Source organism: Symphalangus syndactylus, chromosome 7 (genome assembly GCF_028878055.3).
Source record: "Symphalangus syndactylus isolate Jambi chromosome 7, NHGRI_mSymSyn1-v2.1_pri, whole genome shotgun sequence".
NCBI classification, from domain to species: domain Eukaryota; kingdom Metazoa; phylum Chordata; class Mammalia; order Primates; family Hylobatidae; genus Symphalangus; species Symphalangus syndactylus.
In genome coordinates, this window is record NC_072429.2 from 123,096,316 (window position 1) to 123,107,881 (window position 11,566).

General features: G+C 45.4%; 1 non-coding gene across 1 annotated transcript; it reads left to right on the top strand.

Moving 5' to 3' along the window:
- The first annotated feature begins 11,132 nt into the window (after window positions 1-11,132).
- Window positions 11,133-11,239, top strand: LOC129487156 (U6 spliceosomal RNA). The gene has a single exon (XR_008659257.1). It is a non-coding gene; the product is annotated as a U6 spliceosomal RNA (small nuclear RNA).
- The last annotated feature ends 327 nt before the right edge of the window (window positions 11,240-11,566 follow it).

Below are 11,566 nucleotides of genomic sequence, written 5' to 3' on the forward strand. Positions count from 1 at the left end.
GGGCCTGACCAAAATCAGAACATCTATCCCTGGAATAAGGTCACTGACTTTTTAAATGAAAAAGCAAAAATCTGCCCAGAGCTAGCATACACATTTTCCAGGGAAAAAGCCTCACCCCTCATACATGAGAAAACTGAGCCTTAGAGAGGTTAAATAGAGTCAGCACTTAACTCAGGCAATCTAATTTCAGAGATCATGCTCTTATCACTCAATCCCCCCTAGGACTTCCCTTCATTAACAAGTTGTTGGGGCAGTGGTGTGGGTGTTACAGTAGGAGCAGACAGCCCAAAAACCTCTCCGTGAACACTCTTTCTTTCCCTTAGTAGGCAAGATCATGCCACCTAACCATCCAGCTACCTATCTATCCATAATCCATCCTTCCATCATTCTACCCATCTACCCACTCACTTACTCATCCATCTCTCCCTTCATCCACCATCTAATTCATCTTCAAATTCAACAATCCATTTATTCACTCATCCACCCACACAATTGTCTATTCATCTTCCAAACCATCAATTTATCAATCAATCCATCTACTCATCCATCCATCCATCCTATTCACCTACTCATTCATTCATCTTCCAATCCATCAATCTATCCAGCCACTCATTTATCCATCTCCACACTAACCCATTCATCCATCCATCTATACATACATACCTACATACATATCATTCAGCTATGGTTATGATGTCTAATGGTATCATTGGAATGGATTATCTTTATGGTTCCTCACCGTCTAAGATGATGTGATTCCATAAAAATTGATAGACAGGTGGATGACCATATGTAAAAAGAACTACAATCTCATCAAGCCCTCAAAGACCTTGCATCCAGTGGGGAAGATCGAAAGATAAATACATCAGTAGCTAGAACAGGAGGGATAAAATTAAAAGAGCCTAAGAGAGGTATAAACAGCAGCATAAGGGTGGAGCTGGTTGAGGTTATAATGGCCTGGTCCACATAAAGAAAGGTAGCCTAACTGTTTTTGAAACATGTTTCAACCAGTGTTGTGAGTTTGAAGGTCACCAAAATCCAGAATCTACCTCTCCCAGTAGGCTACACTATGTCTGAAAATCTTGGCCAGGAGTGGTGACTCACCTGAAATCCCAGCACTTTGGGAGGCCGAGGCGAGTGGATCATCTGAGGTCAGGAGTTCAAGACTAGCCTGACCAACATGGTGAAACCCCATCTCTACTAAAAATATAAAAATTAGCTGGGCATGGTGGTGGGTGCCTGTAATCCCAGCTACTTGGGAGGCTGATGCAGGAGAGTCGCTTGAACCTGGGAGGCAGAGGTTGCAGTGAGCCAAGATTGCAGCATTGCACCCCAGCCTGGGCAACAGAGCAAGACTCTGTCTCAAAAAAAAGAAAGAAAGAAAGAAAAGAAAATCCTACCCTCTTTTGCATGAGGTATCTGCTTCCAGGTACGTCAAAGGTACCTATTAAAGGCAAGAGTTGCCTGGGAAACACATCAGTACCTATCTGTAAGATAAGCAATCAGACTATCTGTAATTACAGAATCTTATTTTCTGAACCACAAATCAAGGCATGTGTCAAGCACTCATGCAGACAAAATGTCTATTTGGAATCTGAGCTGCCTTGGAAATTCTGCCTCACATATGCTGTGACTGTAGAAGGGCTCAGCCTGAGAGGTCAGAAATTCTGTCTGGGAACCCTGGAAAATCTGGTTTTCACCTCCATCTTGAAACACTGCCAGACAAGTTTAGGCCAGCAAAAGCATCCAGCAGAGGCCAAAGGGCACCCAAAGAGAAGTAAGAAGATACCAAAGGTCAGATGAGAGCAGGAAGAGGGAAAAGAAAACTGTGAGCATGGCAGGCAATCCTTAAAAAGCAGATGAGAAAGTCCCTCCAGCCCCACCGGCAATGAACTTGATTGACTCCCTTCGTAAGTATTTTCTGGGCTGGGTTTGCACAGAGAGAATCTGTCAGCCTGCACCAGCACCAGGTTCAGGGACCCTGCACCGCTTCCCCTTCCTGCTCTGCACTCTCTGTCCTCAAAGGGGCAGAGTGCTCCAGCCCACAGGAAGCATACATCACACTACGGAGACTTAGTTCCTGCCGAGGTGGACATGTCCATCAGAAAGCATTTCCTGAGATGCAAAGGGGCCCCACGAGTGGGAGAAAAGGGGACCATGGGTTGGGAAACCCAGTATCCCAGGGTCAGGATTGTACCCAAGGCTGGCTCTAGTCATCTGCATGGGAGATGATCTACCAGTGGAAAACAATAACAATAATGCCTAATACTTATGGTGTTACATCCATCATATCATTCAATCTTAGGAAATACACTATGAAGTTGGTACTATTCTAAGTCCCATTTTATAGCTGGGAAATTTAAACACAAAAAGGCAAATTAACTTAAGATCACACAGACCCAGAACTTGAACCCACGCAATCTGTCTGCAGAGCCTGAGAGTTTACCACGAGGCATAAAAATGGGTACATGGGGCCAGGCACGGTGGTTCATGCCTGTAATCCCAGCACTTTGGGAGGCCGGGGCGGGCGGATCACGAGGTCAGGAGATTGAGACCATCCTGGCTAACACGGTGAAACCCCATCTGTACTAAAAATACAAAAAATTAGCCAGGCGTGGTGGCAGGCAACTGTAGTCCCAGCTACTCAGGTGGCTGAGGCAGGAGAATGATGTGAACCCGGGAAGTGTAGCTTGCAGTGAGCCGAGATCGCACCACTGCACTCCAGCCTGGCTGACAGAGCGAGACTCCGTCTCAAAAAAAAATAAACATAAAAATAAAAAAATGGGTACATGGAAGCACTTGCAATGTCACTGTTCCAAAGGCTTTGCATCCACTCACTTGTTTAATCCTCACAAGGACCTTCTGAGGTACATGCTAGTATTACCTCCATTTCACAGATGAGGAAAGCAAGTTAAAGAGTAACTCCCTGGCCGGGTGTGGTGGCTCACACCTGTAATCCCAGAACTTTGGGAGGCCAAGGTGGGCAGATAACCTGAGGTCCAGGAGTTCAAGACCTGCCTGGCCAACAAGGTGAAACCTCGTCTCTACTAAAAATACAAAAATTAGCTGAGCATGGTGGCGTGCACCTGTAATCCCAGCTACTTGGGAGGCTGAGGCAGGAGAATCGCTTGAACCTGAGAGGCAGAGGTTGCAGTGAGCAGAGACTGTGCCACTGCACTCCAGCCTGGGCACCACACACTCTTGTCTCAAAAAAAAAAAAAAAAAAAAAAAAAAAAAAAAAAAAAAGAGTAACTCCCTAAGGTTATGCAGCTTGAGAGGGGCAGAGCCAGGGTTTAATCCTCATATGCTGACTCCATAGTCCATATTCCAGATCTCTAGGCAAGGGTGCCTCTCAACTGCCACCATGTACTAATAGTAACAACAGCAACACATCTACCACTTACCAAGGCCATCAGAAAGTCCCAGACTCCAACTAGTACTTGCATCATCTCATTTGATCATCACAATAACTTTATATGATAGGCAATTGGGTACAGTAGCTATCCACGATCTCACACAGCTCCATGTGCCCTTTTAAATTGCAGTGCTGGAGGACATCTTAATGAGGAGATCATACCATTCCCCCAGACACAACTTCCTATGCAGTCCTACCCTTTCCCTTGATTAAATAACCCACTTCCAGATTTCCCAAGCAAGTAGCAAGGGACCCATTTCTTGTTGTATCCATCATCTCTTTCCCTGGTTCTTGGGGACACTGGTTCACCAGGACCTAGAGACCAAAGCAAGGTGAAATGCCCAGGCTGATCTGCATCTGTGGGCCAATTCCATGAGGTTCAGATTTCAGGTGGGGCTGCAGTGGCTCCATGCTCTGCACCCAGTTCTGCTCTGTCTGCTCTCATGCAGGGCAAGCTTGAGGGGTTTCCAGGGATGCAGGACTTTCAGAAACAGGAAGTCCCAGGCGAATCGGAATGATTTGGTCACCCTAACCCTCCCTCTTGGCAAAAATAATTTTCCCTTTTCCACAGGCCCTTCAGCCTTGAAAATCTTCCTCTTCTCCTCTCCTCACCTCCTTTTCCCTCCCTTCCCCGTCTTCTCCTCTCTTTTCCTTTTCTTCTCTAGCTCCCTCCCTTCCTTTTATCGCCTCTTCATTCCTTAAGCTGGTCCCTACTGTAACCAAGCACCAAACAAGTCACTGGGGGGTTACAGTAGATAATAAAAACAAATAAAATCTCTTCCCTTATTTGTTCATTTATTCAACAAAAGGTATGTGCCCACTCTGTGCCAGTCAGTATTCAAGGTCTGGAAACTTGAGAGCTTTATAGTCCCAGTGGGGAAAATAGGCATTCACCAAACACACACACACACACACACACACACACACACACTCCACTGCAAAATTACAACCATGTCAACTTCCAGGGAAGAGAAGCAAAGGCTTCTATGAGAACCTGTAGTGTTTGATCTCATTGGTGGGGCGAGCTGAAAGCATCTTTTGAGAAGTTAATGCTTGGCTTGAGATCTGGAAGGTGAGTAACGGGTCCCTTGGCCAAAAGGAAGGAAGGAACATTCTGGACAGAGGGGCTGTGCAAAGGCCCAGTGGTGGAAGGAAGAAAGAGCACTCCAAGTAGCTGGTGGGATGAAAGTGAAAAGAGGGATAAGGCTGAAGAGGTAGGCAGGGCTCAGCCATGCAGGGTCTTGGAGGGACAGTGAAGTTTGCTTTTATCTAGGAGCAATGGCAAACCGCTGAAGAGTTTAAGCAAGAGGGTAATGGGTCTAAATGTTTTGGAAAATGTGTCCTGTCTCATGAGAGGCTCTGATGGGCAGGGGCTGGAGTGGAGATGGAGGACGGGCAGAGTGCACATGAGAAGATCCCCCTGGGAGACTACTGTTGCCATTCAGGCCAGACATAGAGAAGGGCTGGATGATGCTGGCGGGGGTGCAGATATCCCTTCCCCTGCTTTCCATTGTTTGGTGGACAATACATTTGACAATGGATCAAGTTCTTGGGTGACCTTGGAAAAGTCATTTAGCCACTTTCAGCCTCGTTTTCCTCATTGTAAATGGAATTACTCATACTACATTTCTACTGGCATGACTTGGTGGACCAGTTATGATAGTAACAGCTGTACAGGAAGGCGTAGCAGACTCTGAAGCCCTGTGCACATGCTCGAGCCTCCCCCAGCTTGGGCCCACAGTATAACTCTCCCAAAACAACAGATCTCTCTGACTGGCCTCTGCCTCCAGTCTCACCCAGATCAATTCCTCTTGCTAATAATGCCACTTGGTAATAATCATGTATAATTAAACATAGATAGAAACAAGTAATTCCCTTAGTGCATATGTGTCTGTATTTACCTGACCTTCAAGGTCTCCATAATCTGATTCATATTTAACTCCTTGCCAGTATTTTCATCACCCACCCCCTTCATTCTGCTTATGCCTCACTGGGGCCTGAATAAGTCATGTGTTTCCAGGCCTCCCTGTTTTTGCTTGCATGCTCCCTCTGCCTGGGATCACTGCCTCCATTCTCTCTAATAGAACAGAAATAATTTTCATTCTCTAAGGCCCATCTTCTGAGTCAGCTTCTTCATTCTTGCAAGTCAAATGCTTCCGTTCATTCCTCTAGAGGTCCCATACCATTTTTTACTTCTGCTTTGGCATTTAATCAATTTCCCATGTGTTCTTTTTCTTATGTATATGAATTCTTCTCAGCTTTATTGCAAACAGGAAAAGAGCAGGACCCTGTCTAGACACTGGTAGCCATATATTTTCTCAGTAAGTGTTTATATAATAATTGAGGTTGTGCATTATGGGACTATATTAGATTATCCTTACCAAGTAGATAATGTCGAAACCTGTACTTTTTTGAAGTTCTTCAAAGTCCATATGTCTATCTTGTGGATATAAGACTAAATGGATCAGAAATACCTGGGTAAAATTTGAATTTCTCATTCTCCTCTTAAAATCAAACAATTTAAACTAAGTCAAACTAAAAGGATCTCAGAAATTATTCAGCTTAAGTATCACCATTTTATAAATGAGATTATATAGTTTCAACTTAGTCAACCCTCCAGTTAGGACTGTTACAAGCTACAAATATAGTGACTGTCCTGAGCCCCTCTCTTCCAACTTTACCCTAATAAGTCTCAGTCACTGGGGCCCAAGGGACATTCAAGGCATGGCAGCCTGCCAAGGTTCTCATTCAACCCAGCAGATGCGTGGCAATACCTCACTTCTCCCATTTGCTCCTCCAGGAAGAAGACTAGGCAAGCACTCTTTCAAATCTTAGAGACTTGGATTTTTTTTTCTTCTTTGCCCAAATTAGCCATTTTAAGAAAAGAGGAAAGAAATAACTTGTCACTTCTGTAATTGTTCACACAAGTTGTGCATCAAACCCCATCACAATCAACACCCTGCTTCAGACATCTTCCTTTGCAAGATGGTTAGAAAGCGTTAATGAGTACCCATCCTAGAAAAACTCAGCCGGCAAGTTATCAGTGAGCAAGGAGGGCTGCACACCCACCATGTCACCTTGGAGCACCAGGCGGCTATTCTGAAGGGTTAAAACCAATGACAGACACTCTGGATGGGGACAGGCATACAGAAGTGTGGGGAGAGCAGGACAGTTACTGAAGCAAATACGCCCCAAGTCACATAGGAAAGTCTTGTTCAGCTTCCAATGCTCAAGTACACCAGTCTCAAATCCAGGAGCAAATAAGATCAATTCTGGCATCATCACTGAGGGGAGAAAAGCTGAGCTTCTATTTTGTTTGTTCATAGAGTGAAACCTATGATGCTGAATGAGAAAGCCTTGATTTTCTCAGTGTACTTGCTCATCCTCCATTGCTTTATTGGATCCTCAAAATTGGGAGCTAGGACAAGGGTTACGACGTCCATGGAAGAGCAAGACACTGACATGCAGAAAGGTGTAAAGCCCTTCCCAAGTGCAGGCAGGCAGGGGGACAAGGCAGGCCCTCAACCCGGGCCTTCTGACTCCCTGGGTCAGAGATCTTCTGCAACACTGAGAAACAAGGCATCCTTCAGAAGACAGGAGTGACTTCTACCTGCTTCCAGCTGGTCCATTACCCCATGAGAAGGGGAGGCCCGAGAGGAACCTGGGCCCTGTTTCTCCTTTTTCCATAAGCTCAAGGAAAGCCTCCTCCTGTAGAAGTGAAACAACGAGGAGCTCATTGAACAAACCAGTTCTACTTTTGAGCTAATCTATCCTGGATCTGGAACTCCAAGGAGCTCACAAATGTCTTCTGACTGGACTTGGGATTTGTCTATGAGGGAATAATATCCCCTAGCAACAGCAGCAGAAGCCCTGTGTGTGTGTGCACATGTGCACGCACACACACATACACACACACGCCCAGCTAAGAAGATGTGTAGAAGGGTTCTCCCCTAATACCAGAGACCCCTTGCTGTCCTCCTGGGTCTCATCTTTATCCTACTCAGCTTCTTGTGGCCCCAATATTATACCCCAGACTCATCCTCCTTCCCCTTAAAACTCTGGCCCAAGCTGAGCCAACAAGCCCTTCTCTTCTTTCCTGAAAGCAGAACTGAGACAGCCAGACATCTCAGCATAGGGCACTTATGAAGAGTAACCAGAGAATTGGAACCAAAAAGGCAAACAGCATCACAATGGCCACATTTCCAAGGAGGAGCTTCTGATGCAGAGAGAAACACAGACTCACCCCAGAGGCCAGGGCCACCTCCCAGGGACCTGAGTTCCCGGGAGCTTGTCTCCAGTTCTGTCATCTGTGCTCAGCCTCCATTAGTGCTATGTGTGTACCTATGTAGTGAGATCACACACTCCTGCCAAGCTCATGGGATTCCTGTGAAAATCAAGGAAAACGTATCCATGAGGCACAACTGAGACGTCTTTAAATCTGATAAAATAGAAGATGTTTCTTTCCTTTTGTTGGTTTGTGGGTTTGTTTTTCTCCTTGATCTATTACCCTCGGACACAATTCATCATATGGGTCAGAGGAAATATCTGTCAGAACCCCAGCAGACACCTGCCTGAAAAGAGAGAACTTAATAATGGTTTAAAAAAGAGGCTGGTGCGCCGGGCATGGTGGCTTATGCCTGTAATCCCAGCACTTTGGGAGCCTGAGGCGGGCAGATCACCTGAGGTCTGGAGTTTGAGACCAGCCTGGCCAACATGGTGAAACCCTGTCTCTACTAAAAATACAAAAATTAGCCAGGCCTGGTGGTGGACGACTGTAATCCCAGCTACTTGGGTGCTGAGGCAGGAGAATCACTTGAACCCAGGAGGCAGAGGTTGCAGTGAGCTGAGATCATGCCATTGCACTCCAGTCTGGGCAAAAAGAGCAAAACTTCGTCTCCAAAATAAATAAATAAATGAATAAAATAAAAAAGAGGCTGGCACAGAACCAGGGCTCCCTTCGGCTGCACTTGCAAACCTCCGATGAAGGCAAACAACTTACTGCACTCCGATGAAGGCAAACAACATCTCAATTTAGAAAAGGCCCACATTGGCCAGGCACAGTGGCTCACACCTGTAATCCTAGTACTTTGGGAGGCCGAGGCAGGAGGATCACTTTAGGTCAGGAGTTCGAGACCAGCCTGGCCAAAATGGTGAAACCCCATCTCTACTAAAAATATAAAAATTAGCTGGACACAGTGGCGCATGCCTGTAACCCCAGCTCCTCTGGAGGCTGAGGCAGGAGAATCACTTGAACTTGGGAGGTGAAGGTTGCAGTAAGCCAAGATCATACCACTACACTCCAGCCTGGGCAACAGAGAGAGACTCTGTCTCAAAAAAAGAAAAGGCCCATGTCCACTTGTCAGGCTTACCTGCCTGAGACAGGTGGCAGCCTCCAGCCTCCTTCCCCCTAACTTGAGGGACTGAAGGGAGTGGCAGGGTGGCCTGGCTGAGGAGGTCTTTTAGTGACCCCCAGAAGGTCTGTTCCTCAGTGGGCTCACCTGAAGGGCCTTATCCCCTCTACAGGTCTATGCCTGCTGTAGCCACCCCACATGGCTGACTGTCAACTCCAGATGCAAACGTATGGGTGTCTGCAATGGGATTCCTCTGCTCTGAACCCTCCTAGCACGTGGACCTAGAAGGGCCCAGAATAGAGTAGGAACTCGATAAACATTCGTTGGCTCTTTGCACAAATGAATGTGAGTCTCAAACGTCAGAGGCCAAGATTTTACTTGGTTTGTATCTGTTCTGTATTTAACAGGTATTCAGGAAAACGCTTATCAGGCAATGTCTTCATTAAATCATAATAGTTTACCATTTAAAACATCTACTGTGTACCATGTGCTTTACGGACATTCTGGAAATAATCATGAAACAATCATGAGATGTTCTTGTCCCCTTTCACAGCTGATGAAACTGAAGCACAGGAGGTTCGGTAATGATGCCGGGTTACTTGATTATTTAATGGGGCTAGAACTTTATCTCTAGATTAACTCAAAATACCAGCACCATCAATGTAACCAGCTGTCATTCTACTTACCTGTCCTTCCCCACCCACCAACACCATTCCAAGAAAGGATTTAGGACAACTTGCTGAACAATGAGTCCTCAGGATCTTTCTCTAGAAAAATCTAGAGAAATATTCTATTTAGAAACATTTCCTATTTTTTTTGTCCAACTTTTATGTTAGTCTCGGGGGTACATGTGCGGGTTTGTTACATGGGTAAGTTGTGTGTTGCTGAGGTTTGGTGTACAAATGATCCCATCACCCAGATATAGGATCCAATAGGTAGTGTTTCAACCCTTGCCCCTTCCCAGCCTCCCCGCTCTAGTAGTTCCCCATGTCTATTACTCCCATCTTTATATCCACGTGTACTCAACACTTAGCTCCCACTTATAAGTGAGAACATGTGGTATTTGGTTTTCTGTTCCTGCATTAATTCTCTTAGGATAATTTGAATATCAGAAATTGTTGGCCGACAACGGTGGCTCAAGCCTGTAATCCCAGCACTTTGGGAGGCCAAGGCAGGCGGATCATGAGGTCAGGAGATCGAGACCATCCTGGCTAACATGGCAAAACCCCGTCTCAATTAAAAATACAAAAAATTAGCTGGGCATGGTGGTGGGTGCCTGTAGTCCCAGCTACTCCGGAGGCTGAGACAGGAGAATGTCATGAACCAGCAAAGTGGAGCTTTGGCACTTGCAGTGAGCCAAGATCATGCCACTGAACTCCAGCCTGGGTGACAGAGCGAGACTCTGCCTCAAAAAAAAAGAAATTGTTAGATTTTATCTAGAGCCACATTGGGGAAATAAAGCCATCAAAGAATGAAGTAAATCCAGTTTGATTGAAGAGCAGAGCAATGATTAAAATCACCTTGGGATGTCTGTTATTAATGCAGTTCTAAGGCAATTCTGGAAGAAAGATCCCATTGAGTGTTGAGTGATCACATCATTAAAACAGATCTTTCTTACAGATTCTCAAATAGATTTATTTGAGGAGGAAAATACTCCCTTGGATTTATAAACTCTGGGGATGTTTATTTAAAAAATAAAATCATGCTACTTATTTATTACCAAATCACGGTACTTTTAACCTTATAATACATAAGAAGCTTTTGTAGAAAACAGGTTGATGTATTTAGAATGTATCATTCCTATGTTTGCGGAAAAAGGGGCTGTTAATATCCGGGAAGACAGACTTGAATGAGATGCTGGGCAAATGTGTTCCTCAAAGTCAGACTTTCTTCTGAAAGGTACAAAGTTTCCCTTTCCCTTCAGGCTTGTAGAAAAGCTAGCTTCCATGTTGGTGGAAAGCTTTGGGGACTGGATGAGGTTTCTTTTTATGTTTGTTTGTTTGCGAAAAGGTGATTACATCAGAAAGGGCCAAAAAATAAAGGCCAAATCTCCATCAACAGGGCGGCCACCCATCTGCACACACCCAGGGTCCTGCAAACCTCTGAAGCCTCATTCAGGTCTATGGCAGAGTATCTTCATTCTGGCTGCTGTTGGAATCATCAGAAGAGCTTTCAAACCTCCCAAAGCCCAATCCACAACCCAATGCAACGACATCAGAAACTCTGTGGAGGACCCAGATGTGAATATTTTTTTAAAACTCCCTGGGCAATTCCCATGTGTAACCCAGGTTAAGACCACAGCCGCTTCAATTGTCCCCTGATGCCCAGGTTGTACAAGGATGTTGAGCCATCAAAACTCCACAGCAGTGCTCGCTTCAGCAGCACATATACTAAAACTGAAATGATGCAGAGAAGATTCACATGGCTCCTGCTCAAGGATGACATGCAAATTCGTGAAGCATTCCATATTTTTAAATTTCATGCCATGCATTAAGAAAAATAATAAAACCAGGCCGAGCACAGTGGCTCATGCCTGCAATCCCAGCACTTTAGGAGGCCGAGGTAAGTGATTACTTGAGGTCAGGAGTTTGAGACCAGCCTGACCAACATGGTAAAACCCCGTCTCTACTAAAAAATACCAGATTAGCCTGGTGTGGTGTTGCATGCCTGTAATCCCAGCTACTTGGGAGGCTGAGGCAAGAGATTCGCTTGAACCCAGGAGGAGGAGGTTGCAGTGAGCTGAGATGGCACCATTGTACTCCAGCCTGGGCAACAAGAGCGAAACTCTGTCAAGAAAGAA